This window comes from Mobula hypostoma, chromosome 11, assembly GCF_963921235.1.
Source record: "Mobula hypostoma chromosome 11, sMobHyp1.1, whole genome shotgun sequence".
NCBI lineage: Eukaryota > Metazoa > Chordata > Chondrichthyes > Myliobatiformes > Myliobatidae > Mobula > Mobula hypostoma.
The window spans coordinates 108,894,117-108,909,301 of record NC_086107.1 but is presented as its reverse complement, the minus strand read 5'-3'; the positions used below and the strand labels follow the sequence as shown (position 1 = coordinate 108,909,301).

The window sequence follows — 15,185 nt, the reverse complement described above, 5'->3', positions numbered from 1 at the left end:
GCAGCGATACTGGTAAAGCTGAACAGTACGGATGTGTGACGCCAGCTCTGCACAACGATTAACGAATAATTAGCACTCCATGTCAAAAATGATAATATCGACTACATTTTTATTTATTATTATCTCAGTATAAATTCCACATTGAATCCCATTTAAATCATCTTGAAGATTTTCCAAAGAATTAAATTTATTGCAGAAGGCGAGGAGATTTAACTGATTTTCTTAATCTCGCCAGAATGTGACGATACTCCCATTTAAAAGCAAACTATATTTAGTTTTTATTTGGAAAAATCCTTGTGTTTTTGCAGGTGCAGTAAATATGCATTCCCTTGTAACTGCAGCGATCTTGTTGTAACAGTCGGTGTCACTGTGGGGTACAAACAGAGTCCAACATCTCCACTCAATTTCCAAAGTCTGCTATCGCAGCAAGATTATTTCCTCCCTCTTGACTATCCCTCTTTCTTTTATTTTAATGTTTTTTTTTGCGGTTCTCGAGGCGAGTGTGTACATTTTCTTCTGGCGTGTGGCGCGCTTGCGTTTATTTATCCGCTTTCTGTGTGCGCGTTTGCGTTAAATCTCGTTTAACAAGAGGCAACATTCTGTCACCTTGGTGCGAAGATAACGGGGTTGAGGAGGATTTTTTTTAGTCTCGGAGAGCTGCAAAAGAAACGGCGGTGACCACGAGAGAGAGAGAGAGAGAGAGACAAAAATACCCCAAAATGTTGCTGGAGCGTCTTCCTGGAATGGACTCTGTGCATCTTTCCCCGCCCGGTCTAATTTCTGAGCAAGTCTGCGCGTCCAAACTAAGCTGCGAATTGTGATCCAGTAGCGAAAGCCTTCAATGAAAGGTAAGATTGTGCTTGGCGTGGGGGGAGCGGGACGGAGCAAGGGAGAAGAAGCGTATTGATGTTAAAAGTTTTAGATTGTAAGTGTTACTGCTAGCTTTTGTTACCGCGTGACATTGACCCGTGAAACTAAGGTTGAAATACATCACTTGTGGGATCATAAAACAAGGGGCTCTTAAAACGGACGCTTAGCCCAACTATTAAACACCGTTTAATTCGGCAATTTGCTTCGTTACGTCTGGCGAATTGCCCTTCGCGGCCGTATCCAGAGTTAAAGTGTCAACCTTGCGTATCCCTCGTATTTAAACCCATCTGCAAACCCTTCCAAGCAAATCTTGTTGCTTTTGCAAATGGTTAATCTGTCATTTTAACTGACCCGCGTTTGGGGGAACCTATCAGTCAGCAACACCAAATGAAAATAGATCTCCTACGAGTAAAAAAGGGGGGGGGGGGGGAAATGCGTTAAAATGGGATTATTGTTAAACTAGGAAGATGATTATTTTTGGAGTTATTTCTGAAGTAGCGTCTACATCAAACCATGATTCACCAGCCATACTAAATCCAAGCCATTATATAACTGCTTGCCTGTGTCATTTGCCACGGAGCTTTTACTAAACGTTCGGAATGCGCTGGTTTGATTTTGTGTTTATTTTTTAATGGGTGCAACTTTCCAACATGTCTAGATGGTATGTCAATTAGGATAATCCGATTAAGTTCTGTGTATTATTGCCGTTTTGGGGACGCGTGTGCTAGTGATCTCATTGGCACATATAATGCAATTACCTCTAATAAACCAGCATGCATTTTATTAAATATATGTGTGTTTATTTAGATTTTTTTTAAACCAGGGCCACTGTAGGGGAAGGTTTACAAAGTCACCATCAACCGTGTTGTGACTCTCAGATACTGAAACCATCCCCTTGTCTTCCTGAATGTATATCTTTTAACCATCTTCTTTGGGTATGTTAACCTGTTGTTTTTGCCCTCAGGAAATGGATCTTTTCCACTGTTTTTCTTCCCTCCCCCCCCCCACCATCCCAAAATCTAGCCTCCTACCCCGACAACCTACCTCCACATATCTCCTGAAAAAATTTCATGCTGTAACACAGTTTTTGGGAAAGAGTGGGTGGGGGGGGGGACCTTAAACATGTTGTAAGCAGATTGGATCGAGCAATTTTGAGGTGGGGGGAACACAAGCACTGGCATTGCCAGCTGCCCCTGAGAGTGAGGGGTTATCTGGGAAGGAGTGGATTTAATCCCAAAGCAGTGTTTCGGTGTACAGGCTGGGGACCAGTCGCTTTGTTAATACATTGATTGGTGGGTCAGTGGGTGCATGGACAGAGCCCAAGAGAGGGTGAGGAGATAGCTGAAATCGTGTGGTCTCTTGTATCTCTGTGTCTGGACAAGGTGGGCTGACTTGTGATTTAAAAAAAAATTCAAACAAGACCACCTCTCAGATGATTCAGCTTTGAAACAGCATATCATGGTTGACATTTTGTCCAGTTGTTCATTAGATTAGAACCAAATGCAACTATTATTGGCCCGATGAAGGACCTCAGCCCAGATTGTTGACTCTTTATTCCTTTCCGTAGATGCTGCCTGACCTGCTGAGTTCCTCCAGAATTTTGTGTGTGTGAATGTGTATGTGTTAGTGTTACTCTGGGTTTCCAGCATCTGCAGAATCTCTTGTGTTGCTGATGAAGGGACTCGGCCCGAAACATCAGCTCTTTATTCCTCTCCATAGATGCTGCCTGACCCGCTGAGTTCCTCCAGCATTTTGTGTGTGTCTTACTAGGGAAGGTTAATTTTGCTTGTTGGGTGTGAGTGGAAGTTATGGGCCTTGTGTGTCTCACCATGAGGTAAGATCTTCAGCAGCGGGCGGTGAAGTATATCGGCTGTTCAGTGACGTCGGCAAGTTCCCTCTGCACACTGCACATCTCTATCTCCTACCTGTCGGTAAAAAGGACCATTTCTGCTGAGTGATCCCCTTCAATATGCTCTTGTTTGTTGTAAGCAGACAGATCACATGATGCCACGTAGTCCACTTTTGCTGGATCCTCCGCCATTATTCAGATACAGCGCCGAATAGGCGCTTCCGGCCTTTCGAGCCGCGCCGCCCAGCAGTCCCCTGATTTAACCCTTGTCTAAGCATATGACTATTTACAATTAACCTACCCCTTTGGAGTATGGGAGGAAACCCATGCAGTCACGGGGAGAACGTACAGACTCCTAACAAGCAGCGGCAGGAACTGAACCTGCTCCCCTGTACTGTCAAGGGGTTGTGCTAACCACTACAGTTCAGCAGCCGATTCTGTCCCCACCGGCAATCGCCCCTCCTGTTATCGGCTGAGATGCCACCTGCCAGAATGCCAGGATGCACCTCACCGCTCAACCAGACCAAACCATCACACCCATCCCCCCGCACCAGGATCACTCGCCAAGGGTCTTCTCTGGTAATTACTCCTAACTTGCTTGTTTTCATCTCTCCAGGTTTCTGCTCCCGTTTTTAAGAGTGGCAAGGGTTGGGGGGTTAGGTTGGTGGAAGAGCAGATGCTCCACGGTTCTAGCCCACCTTCTGGCTTCAGAGAGGATCCAGTAAGGGGTAGCAGCAGAGAAAACCACCGCCCAAACCTACAATGCCTCCTCCATTCTGCCCGCCTCCCTCCTGAGCCGGTTCTGTCACTACGCAGGTTGTGGGAGCTGTGGCATCAACTGATAACCAACACAGCTGCTAATATTTCCTTGTGGCTGTTTATACTCCTGGTTGTGTGGCTCTTGTAATTACAGTGAGACTACCGCAGGCACACAGGAGGTGGTACCCAGATATAGTTGCCTCCCAGTCTGAACTAAGGAATCGACATTCATGGAGTTATCACTTTCCATTGATAGAGCCTGAACCTGGAGTGAGCCTGCTTTCAACCTCCCAAGCCACCCATTTATATTGGGAATGACTTGAACCCAGTTTACCTATTTCGGCCAGTACCCGGATAGACTTTACCATCAAATGTGCGTCAATCTCAGTCTGTATATCAGTTATTGAACCCCAGCTCAACAGTTTGTTAAGAGAGTTTCATGACCCCGTGTGTGAAGAACAGCTTCCTGATGTCATCCCTGAATTCTTCGCTCAATTCTTCACTCGCTTGTCCTTGCCACTGAACTTCACACAAGATTTTTTCTCTCCTCTCTCTCTCTTGCCCTCACTCTCTTGAACTCCTTCTCCCCTCTTTCACTCTGTCTCTCTTTCATTCTTTCTCTCCTAGATATGTTTCCCTCACACTTCGCCTCGCTCTCTTTTGTGCTCCTCAACTCTTTTACATTCCCTCCATCTTCTGCTCACTTTTCTACTCCGTTTCTCCCTGCCACTTTCTCCCCCAACTCTCTCACTTGCCCTCACTCCCTCTCTCTTGCTCTCCACCCCTACTCCTCTCTCCCGCACACTCATTCCTTCTCTTTCTCTCGCACGCTTCCTCCCTCTCTCGCTCATGCTGTCCCCTCTTTCTCTCTCTCATGCTGTATCCCTCTCTCGTGTTCCCTCCCTCGCTCTAACTCTCACGTTCCCCCTCTCTCTCATGCTTTCTCTCCTCTCTCTTGTGCTTCCTCTTCCTCACTCTCCCCCCTCTCCCTTTCTCCTTTTCTCTCAGGCTCCCTCCTTCCCTCCACCTTCCGCACAACTGAAAACAATCCCACTCTCAAGCTTTAACCCTTCTGCCACCATTTTCACTGCACACTCTAATGCCGCCCGAAGATCTTGCCTCCTTTCCGATGTGAAGCATCCACAGCTGAACACAATACCCTAGATGCATTGAAAGGCAATGAAACAATGGGCATGTAGAGGATATTTCCTTTTGTGGGGGAGTCTAGGACCAGAGGGTACCGTTGCCTCAGAGTACAAGAACAGGACAGCGATGAGGAGGAATTTCTTTAACTAGAATGTGGTGAATCTGTGGAATTCATTGTTACAGACAGCCGTGGAGGCCAAGTTGTTGGGTCTATTTAAAGCAGAGGTTCATAGGTTCTTGATTAGTCAAGGTGTGAGAAGATATGGAGAGAAGGCAGGAGAATGGGGTTGAGAGGGAAAATAAATCAGCCAAGGTTGAATGGTGGAACAGATTCGATGGACCAAATGGCCTAATTCTGCTCCTATGGCATGGTCTCCTATTCCCCCTTGGAAGGCTTTCTGAATGCAGAGTGTAGTAGTGGCTAGGTGTTGGTTTCCACATCTGAAATCTGTTTTTTGTTGATGGCATCTAAGCAGAATTGACCCTGACTGGACTAATGGTGGAAGCTGCTGTATTACTCCTATCATTGTATTGTGACCTCTGGTGGTAAATAACCTTTCATCCTCAAGCAATCCTGCAGTCCTATTCACCCAGCTGAATGAAGAACATCCAGAGCTAGGCAGAGAGCTGAAACGCAGGACCTCTAGGGTGCTAATCTCTGGACTGTTGCCAGTGCCACACACCAGTTGAGGGTAGGAATAGAATGATTTGGTAGATGAGTGCATGGCTGAGGAACTGGTGCGAGGGGCAGGGTTTCAGATCTCTGGATGGCTGAGCTCTTCTGGGGAAGGTATGACCTGAACAAAAAGGATTGGTTACACCTGAACCCGAGTGGGACCAATGTCCTTGTGGGCAGATTTTCTAGAGCTGTCGAGGAGGCTTTAAACTAGCTTGGCAGGGGGATGGGAACCAGAGTAATGGAGCTGCTGGTATACAAGTAGAGGCAGTTTGTAGTGAGACTGTGAAGATGGACAGGCAGATGATGGGGCAAAATTGTAGTCAGTGGGATGAGTTGAAGTGTAACATGGGGGGGGCAGAAATGAAAAGGGTGACGTATACAGGACTGGGGTGTTACCTTTGAATGCATGCAGTATACAGAATAAGGTAGATGATCTTGTGGCACAGATGGAGATTGGCACGTATGACGTTATGGGCATCACTGAGTCGTGGCTGAAAGGATCATAATTGATAGCTTAACATCCAAGGGTACACTTATATTGAAAGGACAGGCAGGTAGGCAGAGGAGTTTGGGGTGGCTCTGTTGGTTTAAAAAAGATGAAATCAAATCTTCTGAAAGAGGTGACATAGGATTGCAAAGACCTTGATGGGAGTTATATACAGTAGCAGGATGTGGGAGACAAATTAGCATGGGAGACGGAAAAGGCATGTAAAAAGGGTAATGTTACGATAGTCCAGGGGTAAAATCCGAGGAGTAATTTGCAGAATGCCTATGTGATGGCTTTTTAAAGCAGCTTATGGTTGAGCTTACTGGGGAAAGGCAATTCTGGATTGGGGGTGTTGTGTAATGAACCAAATTGAATTAGGGAGCTTAAGGTAAAGGAATCCTTGAGAAGCAGTGATCATAATACAGTGGGATTCGCCCTGCAGTCTGAGAGGGTGAAGATGAGAGGAAGGATGTTATGTTGAGGCTTTATAAGGCATTGGATGGACAGCACTTGGTATATTGTGAGCAGTTATGGGTCCCTTTTCTGAGAAATGGTGTGATGGCATTGGAGAGGATCCAGAGGAGTTCATGAGAATGTTCAGAGGAATGAGAAGTTTAATGTTTGAGGATCATTTGATAGCTTTGATATCTCGCTGGAGTGCAGAAGAATGAGTGGGGATCTCATTGAAACCCTTTGATTATTGAAAGGCTTAGATAGAGTGGATGTGGGGAGGATGTTTCCTATGGTAGGTGGGTCTAGGACCAGAGGGCACAGCCTCAGATTAGAGGGACGTCCATCTGGAACAGAGATTAGGAGAAATTTCTTTAGCTGGAGGATAGTGAATCTGTGGCCACGGATGGCTGTGTAGGGCAGGTCATTGTACATATTTAAAGTGGAGATTGATAGGTTCCTTATTAGTCAGGGCATCAAGGGTTACTTAGAGAAGGCAGGAGAATGAGGTTGAGAGGAATAATAAATCAGCCTTGTTGGAACGGCAGAGCAGACTCAATGGGCTGAATGGCCTAATTCTGCTCCTATGTCCGACCTCTTTATCTGGTGGTTACTTTCAGTCATCTGCATCTTCAGGTTCCATTGCCTTGCCCTGCTCATTAATTGGCCTTGCATGTCAAACTTCACACTGACTACTGGATCCCCTGCAAAATGATTGTGCGGGCTCTGATGGCACGGTGACCAGCAACCAGAACAATTGATGTAGAGATGCGAGTCCAAATCTCACCAGCGCTTGGGGAAATTTAAATTCCAGTAATTAATAAGCCTGTAATTTAAAGTAAGTGCTTTCAGTATTGGTGAGTATAAAGCTGTCTGGTTGCTGTAAAACCCTGGGAAGGAATAGGAAGGAATATCCTCTGTTTGGTCTGGTCTATTTACGACACTCAAAGCCATCGGCTCTCTTTGAAACTTCCCAGAAGTCGACAGGTCCTCCCCAGGTATTGTCAGATGCTGTTCCTCTGTATTGTTTTTAGGAGCAGGGCTAGGCCATTCAGCCCATTGTGTCTGCTGTCATTTGATCATTGCTGATTTAGTATCCCTCTCAACCCCATTCTTCTTTCTTCTCCACATAACCTTTGATGCCCAGACTAATCAAGAACCTGTCAGCCTCCACCCCAAATATGCCCAATGACTTGGCTTCCACAGCTGCCAGTGGCAATGAATTCCACAGATTCACCTCCATCTGGCTAAAGAAATTGCTCCTCGAATGGACACGAGAAAAAAAAAACAGCCATGGTTGAATAGCAGAGAAGATTCAATGGGTCAAATAGCCTAATTATGCTCCTGTGGCTTATGGTCTGAGCTGAGCACGATGCTGAATGAAGCCAGTTCCATACCTCTGCAAGTGATCGATGTGCTCACGGGTCTATCTAAAAGCCTCCCAACTGTGTCTGTGAACTGAGTTCCCGCACAGTAAAAGATGTCTGCACCCCGCAGTGGCGGGAAAATCCATCCTATGCAATTGTAAACTAGGGAAGATTTGTCCTCAGTTCAGCACACAGACATATTTATCAGGAGCACTGCATATGCAGGGCTCATAGCATTGTCAATGATCCCTCCCATCTGTCCAACAGTCTCTCTGACCCCCTACCATCAGGCAGGAGATACCACAGCGTTAGAACAAGAACTGTTAGGATGGGAAACAGCTTCTTCCCCCAGTCTCTAAGAGTACTGAACTCCCTGTTACCTCCCAGGTCTCATTACTTATGAAGTACCAATAGTGCATTATACTGTTTACTTTTTAACTTGTGTCCTAACTGCACCTTATTATTTGTTAATTTATTTGTGCTAATATGGCTTTGTGTGTGAGTTGTATGTACTGTGTTGTGCACCTTGGTCCAGAGGAACATTGTCTGGTGATTTATTTATTGAAGGCCCTTCCGGCCCAAGACTAATCACAGGACAATTTACAATGGCCAATTAACTTACCAACTGGCATGTCTTTGGACTGTGGGAGGAAACCAGAGTGCCCGGAGGAAACCCACGCAATCACGGGGAGAACATAGAAACACTTTGAAGACAGTCGCTGGTACTGTAAAGCGCTGTGCGAACCACTATGCTACAATGCCACCCCTCATGGCTGAATGACAATAAACTGAACTCGAACTTGAAAGGAAGATAATATTAATTCCTCCGCAAGTTCAATACCAACCTTGGTTGCTGTCCATTTGGAGTTTGCAGGCTCTCCCTGTTATTTTTTTTTTGCAAAAATACGCTTATTACAAATTACATTCTACAACAAACACAGAGACAAGAACGATGACTAACACTATCAGTGACATGAACTAAAGTAAAACATTCTCATCCCTGTCAAGGATGGTATTTGTCCCCTGTGGTGCCCAGTGGTCCTGGAACATCTCCATATTGCACGTCTTCCCTGTGTGGGTTTTTCCCCTGGATGTTCCGGTTTCTTCCCATATTACAAAGGCGTGTGGGTCAACAGGTCGACTGACCACTGTGAATTACCCTAAGTGTTCAAAGTAAATTTTATTATCAAAGCACTTGTATGTCACCATATACAATCTTGAGATTCATTTTCTCGCAGGCATACTCAGTAAGTCCATAATAAGACAGCAATTCAACCCAGTGTGCAATGGACAATAAATTGTGCAAATACAAGAAGAAAAATAATAATAATAATAATGAATGAGCAATAAAGATCAGAGAATGTGAGATGAAGAGTCCTTGAAAGGGAGCCCGTAGGATCTGGGAACAGTTCAGTGATGGGGCAAGTGTTGTTATCCCCTTTGGTTCAAGATCCTGATGCTTAAGGATCAGTAACTGTTCCTGAACCTGGTGGGGTGAGTCCTGGGGTTCCTGCACCACCTTCCTGATGGCAGCAGTGAGAAGAGAGCACGACCTGGATGGTGGGGGGTGGTTCCCTGATGTGGGATGCTGCTTTCCTGAGACACCATTTCACGCAGATGTGCTCAATGGTTCGGAGCAGAGGCTGGAAGGGCCTATTCTGTGTTGTAACCTCATGAACAAACAAGTAAGTAAGTAAACAAGGTAATGATGGATGCTGCTTTCCTGCGACACTCTGTGTAGGTGCGTGGTGGGGAAAATAGGCATTTATGGGCAAGTGACCAAGCATATTAGAGGGGTAAAGAGCAGGAAAGGGTTATGAATTTTGAGTGCAAAACAGTACAGCACTGGAACGGCCCTTCGGCCTGCAATATGAAGATGATAAATTAAATTAATTCTCTGCTGTCTGCATGTGATCTTCTTCCCTCCACCTCCTGTATATTCATCTGACTGGCTTTAAAAAAGAACCTCTTAAAGTATCTGTTGTTGCTTAGAGAGTGGTAGGTGCCTGGAATGCATTTCCTGGTAGTCCATTACAGGCACCAACCACTGTCTGTGTAAACACAAAGTCAAACAAAAAAAATGCCCTGTACATCTACGTCTTCCTTAAAATTCCCACACCCCCAACCCCCACCTTAAACGCATCTCCTTTAGAATCTGATATTTCTACTCTGGGGGGGAAAAGATTCTGTATGTCTATCCTGTCTAGGCCTTCCATAATTTTATAAATTCCTCTCAGGTCTCCCCTCAGTCTCTGATGCTCCAGTGAAAACAATCCGTTTGTCTGACCTCTGATTTCTCATATCCTGAAACCCAGGCAGAACCATGGTAAACTTCTTCTGTACCCTCAGTAAAGCCTCCATATCCTTCCTGATGGAGGGTTTCAGCCCGAAACCTGGACTGTTTGCTGAATTCCATAGATGCTGTTTGCCTTGCTAAGTTCCTCCAGGTGGTGTTTATGGCCTTCCATTGGGACTCGGTATAGACTCGACCGGTGAAAGACCTTCTTGTATATTATAAGAGGTTTGCAGTCGATTAGCGCTCATCTCTAATAACAACAACATCTTGTGGATAAAGGAATAAAGAAATTCTGGCTATAGCACGATGTTCACCTGTGATGTTAATCCATCAGCCATTAGCTGTAAACTGATGAGATCCTACACTTTGGTATTTCTTCCCCAACATACTCTCAGCTTCTTTCTTTCTCCTCCCTTGAGATGCTCATTAAAACTAGTCTCTGACTGAGATTTATATCATCTCATATTAAATATCTTTGATTATCTCGAGAGTGGGGATTTCCAAGCTTTTTCAAGCCATAGACCAATACCATTAAGCAAGAGGTCTGTGAACCACGTGTTCGGAATGCCTGCTCTAGAACATAACCGTATAATTCTAGACATGTTCTGCCTCCATTGTAATGTGTCTAATTTCTTAGCTATATTTGTAGTAGATCTATGACATATGTAGATATTATACATCATAGACATTCAATATGAGATATTATAACAATTTGGGTACAGTACTGTACCCAAAGTCTTGGGCACATGTATAGCTGGGGTGCCTAAGACTTTTGCACAGTACTGTATTTGTCAACGTTGAGTGGAGAGTGAGTTTGTAAATCTGGAGGGAGCAAAGGATATCGGAAATGGCGAGGGTGGAGTGCTGCAGGAGGGGTGTGGGACAAGTGGCAGAGAAGGAGTGCCAGGGGCAGAGGTGTGGCATGGGTGCGAACACACCCTGTCCTGAGACACCAGGCAGGATCATTTGGTTTATTGTTCATTACAGAGCGCCTCTCTGGTGCTTCCCACTCCCTCCCCTCTCCCTTCCCCTTTTCCCAACCAGGAGTCCCTCTCTCCCTGCCCCCTTCCCACACTCAGTCCACAATAGAGACCCATTTCAGAATCAGGTTTATCATCACTCACAAAAGTCATGAAATTTGGTTTCTTTCCTTGCAGCAGCAGTACAGTGTAATACAGTACATAAAATTACTGTGCACCCTAGCTATATATATATATGTGCCTAAGACTTTTGCACAGGACTGTATATTATAATAAAGATATAATATTAGATATTATTAGAAATTAGGTATATTATCATGGACTATAATATATATATTTTATACTAGAGATAGACATTAGATATATTATAGTATGGGGTAGCGCAGTGGTTAGCACAACGTAGCGACTGGAGTTCAATTCCTGTCACTGCCTGTAAGGAGTTTGTATGTTCTCCCTGTGTTCTCCGGGTGCTCAGGTTTCCTCCCATAGTCCAAAGGTGTATCGGTTGATAGGTTAATTGGTCATTGTAAATTGTCCTGTGATAGGCTAGAGTTGAATAGGGGGTTGCTGGCAGGCTCAAAGGTCAGAGGGGCCTATTCTACGCTTTATCTCAATAAATAAATAAACTGAAAAAAATATATAAATTAGATATACTATAATTAAGATTAAATATTATCTCTAGGATATATAGAGTATCTATTATTTAATATCTCTGCAAATGCTTCCGTACAAAGTTTGGTTAGACCGTTTCTCCCCTAATGATCTTGGACTACTTAACAATGGGGAGGATCTCTACATTATATCCAAATTGCTGTAGCTTTAAGACATGGAACTGAGTGAACGACGAGGTGCATCGTTTCCAAGAGAGAGCAGCAAAGGACATAAAGGCAAGGCGTTAGGACAGCAGTTTGGTTTAACTATTCTCAATAGGAACATGGGAGGGAATTACTATATGAAATTATTCCATCTTAGAAACAGGATATTTGGGTCCCAGATGCTTTTGAATTGACTTCTTGGTGAATAAATGGAACTGAAATATAATGCTCAACTGTATTCACAGTACATCGCTGAAATATTTATAAGATCTACTGGCATTGTGTCCATGGGTACACTTCAACCGAGCTATTTCTATGAGATGTGGCTCTGCTTTGGCATTTATGATCCCTGGATATTTTTTTTTTACCCTGGAATATATCAGCCTGAATATTTTATTGGTCTTGGGCACCAGATCAGCAGGTTCAACTGTGCATATGCTAAAGGAAATAGATCAAGTTCTTCAAAAGAGGGGGTGGGCTTTGGGTTTTATTGAATTGGGAACTCATGGAGCTAGGATGGACCAGGCTGTGCTGTCCTATACCACAGTCATTCTCACCATAATACCATTAGACATAGGAGCAGAATTCGGCCATTTGGCCCATTGAGTGTGCCCTGCTATTCTATCATAGCTAACTTATTATCCCTCTCAACCCCATTGGTTCCATTTAATGTCAGAGAATGTATACAGTATACAACCTGAAATTCTTACTCTTCATGGACGACCACGAAACTGAAGAAAGCCCCGAAGAATGAATGGCAGAAAATAAAACATTAGAACCCTAAAGCCCTCCCATGCACATGGATCCCTTATCTAAGAAAAGATATGCAGGCATTTGCTAGGGTCCAGAGGAGGCTCACGAGAATGATTCTGGGAATGAAAGGGTTAAGAAAAAGTGAGAAGCATTTGATGGCTCTAGGCCTGTACTCACTGGAGTTTAGAAGAATGGGGGGGGGGTGGTTCTGACTGAAACCTATGGAATATTGAAAGGTCTAGACAGAGTGGATGTGGAGAGGATATTTCCTATGGTGGGGGACTCTAGGACCAAAGGCCTCAGCCTCAGTATAGTTCAAAGTTCAAACTAAAATTTATTATCAGAGTACTTACATGCCACCACAGGTTTATTTTCTGTGGCATATTTAGCAAATCTAAACAAGGATATCCAGTTTGAACAGAGATGAAGAGGAATTTCTTTAGCCAGAAGGTGGTGATTCTGTGCAATTCATTTCCATAGATGGCTATGGAGGTGAAATCATTCGGTACATTCGAAGTGGAGGGTGACAGGGTCTTGATTAGTAAGGGGGTGAAAAGTTATGGGGAAAGCAGGAGAATGGAGTTGAGAAGGATAATAAATCAGCCACGATGGAATGGCAGAGAAGATTCAATGGGCCAAACGGCCTAATTCTGGCTCCAATGTCATATAGCCTTCTGCTCATATGGAGAGTGTACAAACTCAACAGAGACAGCACCCAAGGTCAGGATCAAACCCTGGCCTCCAGCGTGGTGAGGCAGCTCCACCTCTGCGGCCCAGTGGTGCCCTACTTGACTGGGGAAGTATTTTTAACAAGCTACTCGCATGATCATACAATGAAAAGCAAGGAGTGGCCCCATCTTTACACATGGAGGAGCAGTATGGTAAGAAATTGTTTCAGCTGCTTGCAAAGTCAATGAACGTCTTTGATATTTCTTTAGCTTCACTTGCCAAGGAAGAAATTTGGTTCTGAATTGGTGAATCATATGATTCCTTTCCTGTGTGGTTCTATTCTCTTTAGTGCACCTGAACTCTGTCTATACTTCTCGCTGTCTCAATAAAGCAGCCACAATACTCAAATATCTCACCCTCCCAACATGGACATTCTCTCATTCTCTCTTCTCCCCTCTGCCATCAGGCAGAAGATACCAAAGCCTGAACGCACGTACCACCAGGCTCAGGGACAGCTCCTACCCCACCGTTATAGGGCTATTGAATGGCTCCCCAGTGGACTCCTGATCTCACAATCGATCTCCTTACGATCTTGCACTTCATCATTTACCTGCTCCTGCACTTTCTCTGCAGCTGTTACACTTTTATTCCGCACCATCCGCCACAATTGGGAATTCCCGGTGGCCAAACATTTTAATTCCCATTCCTAGTCTCATTCCCGTTCTGACAAGTCAATCCATGGCCTCCTCTTGTGCCAAGATGAGGCCACCACCAAGGTGGAGGAGCAACACCTTATATTCCATCTGGAGAGCCCCCAGTCTGATGACAGAAATATCAAATTCTCCTTCTGGTTAACAAATTCCCCCTCCATCAACTTCTCTATCCCCCACTCTGACCTTTTACTTCTTCTCACCTGCCTATCACCTCCCCTGGGTCCCCTCCTCCTTCCCTTTCTCCTCTGTCCTCTCCTATCAGATTCTTCCTTCTCCAGCCCTTTACCTTTTCCACTCACCTGGCTTCACCTATCACCTTCCAGCTTGTCCTCCTTCCCCTCCCCTCACCTTTTTATTCTGGTGCCTTGCCCCTTCCTTTCCAGTCCTGAGGAAGGGTCTTGGCCCAAAAAGTCGACTGTTTATTCATTTCCATAGATGCTGCTGAGCTCCCTCAGCATTTTGTGAGTTGCTTTATTCTCCATTTTACCTTGCTTTATTCTGTTTCACCTTGTTCTAGATCAATGCACTGTGTAGCAATCTGATCTGTATGAACAGAACACAAGACAAGCATTTCACTGTATCCTGGTAGGCAAGGCATCCGTTAGTCTTGCGAGACCATGGATCTGCGCCTGGAAAGTCTTCACTCCCCAGGGCGCAGGCCTGGGCAAGGTTGTATGGAAGACCAGCAGTTGCCCATGCTGCAAGTCTCCCCTCTCCACGACACCGATGTTGTCCATGGGAAGGGCATTAGGACCCATACAGCTTGGCACTAGTGTCACTGCAGAGCACTGTGTGAATAAGTGCCTTGCTCAAAGACGCAACACGTTTCCTTGACTGGGGCTCGAACTCACGACCTTCAGGTAGCTAGTCCAATGCCTTAACCACTTGGCCACGTGCCCACACTAGTATCCTGGTACATGTGACAAGAATAAACCAATTCTAATTCCATTTCCCAACATGAGTGCGACTGATAATTCCACGTGGCTGGGGTGCCAAGAGTCAAGGTCCGCTTTCACTCCTTCCTCAATTGTGAAGTTGTAGCATGTGTTTCTGTGCTTCCACTCACTCCTCATTCTCTAACCACCTGCCCCGATCCCTGCAGCCAGGAGTGTCGTATACCTGTGCCAGGTAATATTGAGTGTGTACCCCTTTAAGAGCTGTACCATGTGACCAGCTTCTCTGTCTGTACATATTGCTACTCTGCTAGTGTTGAATGTGTCAGAACTGATTTGATTTAGGGAGTGGGCACACGGTAAAGGAACGTTCTCCTTCTCCTGTGCTGTTTCTCCTGTGCTTTCTCATGCATTTGTGTGTGTCTGTCTCTCTGCCTCTCTAACTCTGTCTCTGTCTCT

General features: G+C 45.0%; 1 protein-coding gene across 1 annotated transcript in view; it reads left to right on the top strand.

The window, feature by feature from the left end:
* The first annotated feature begins 565 nt into the window (after positions 1–565).
* LOC134354396 (voltage-dependent T-type calcium channel subunit alpha-1I-like) overlaps positions 566–15,185 on the top strand; it is an 843,079-nt gene continuing 828,459 nt past the window's right edge. The window contains exon 1 of the mRNA XM_063063387.1: positions 566–848. The gene's annotated coding sequence lies outside the window, so the exon portion shown is untranslated. The remainder of the gene's footprint in view (positions 849–15,185) is intronic.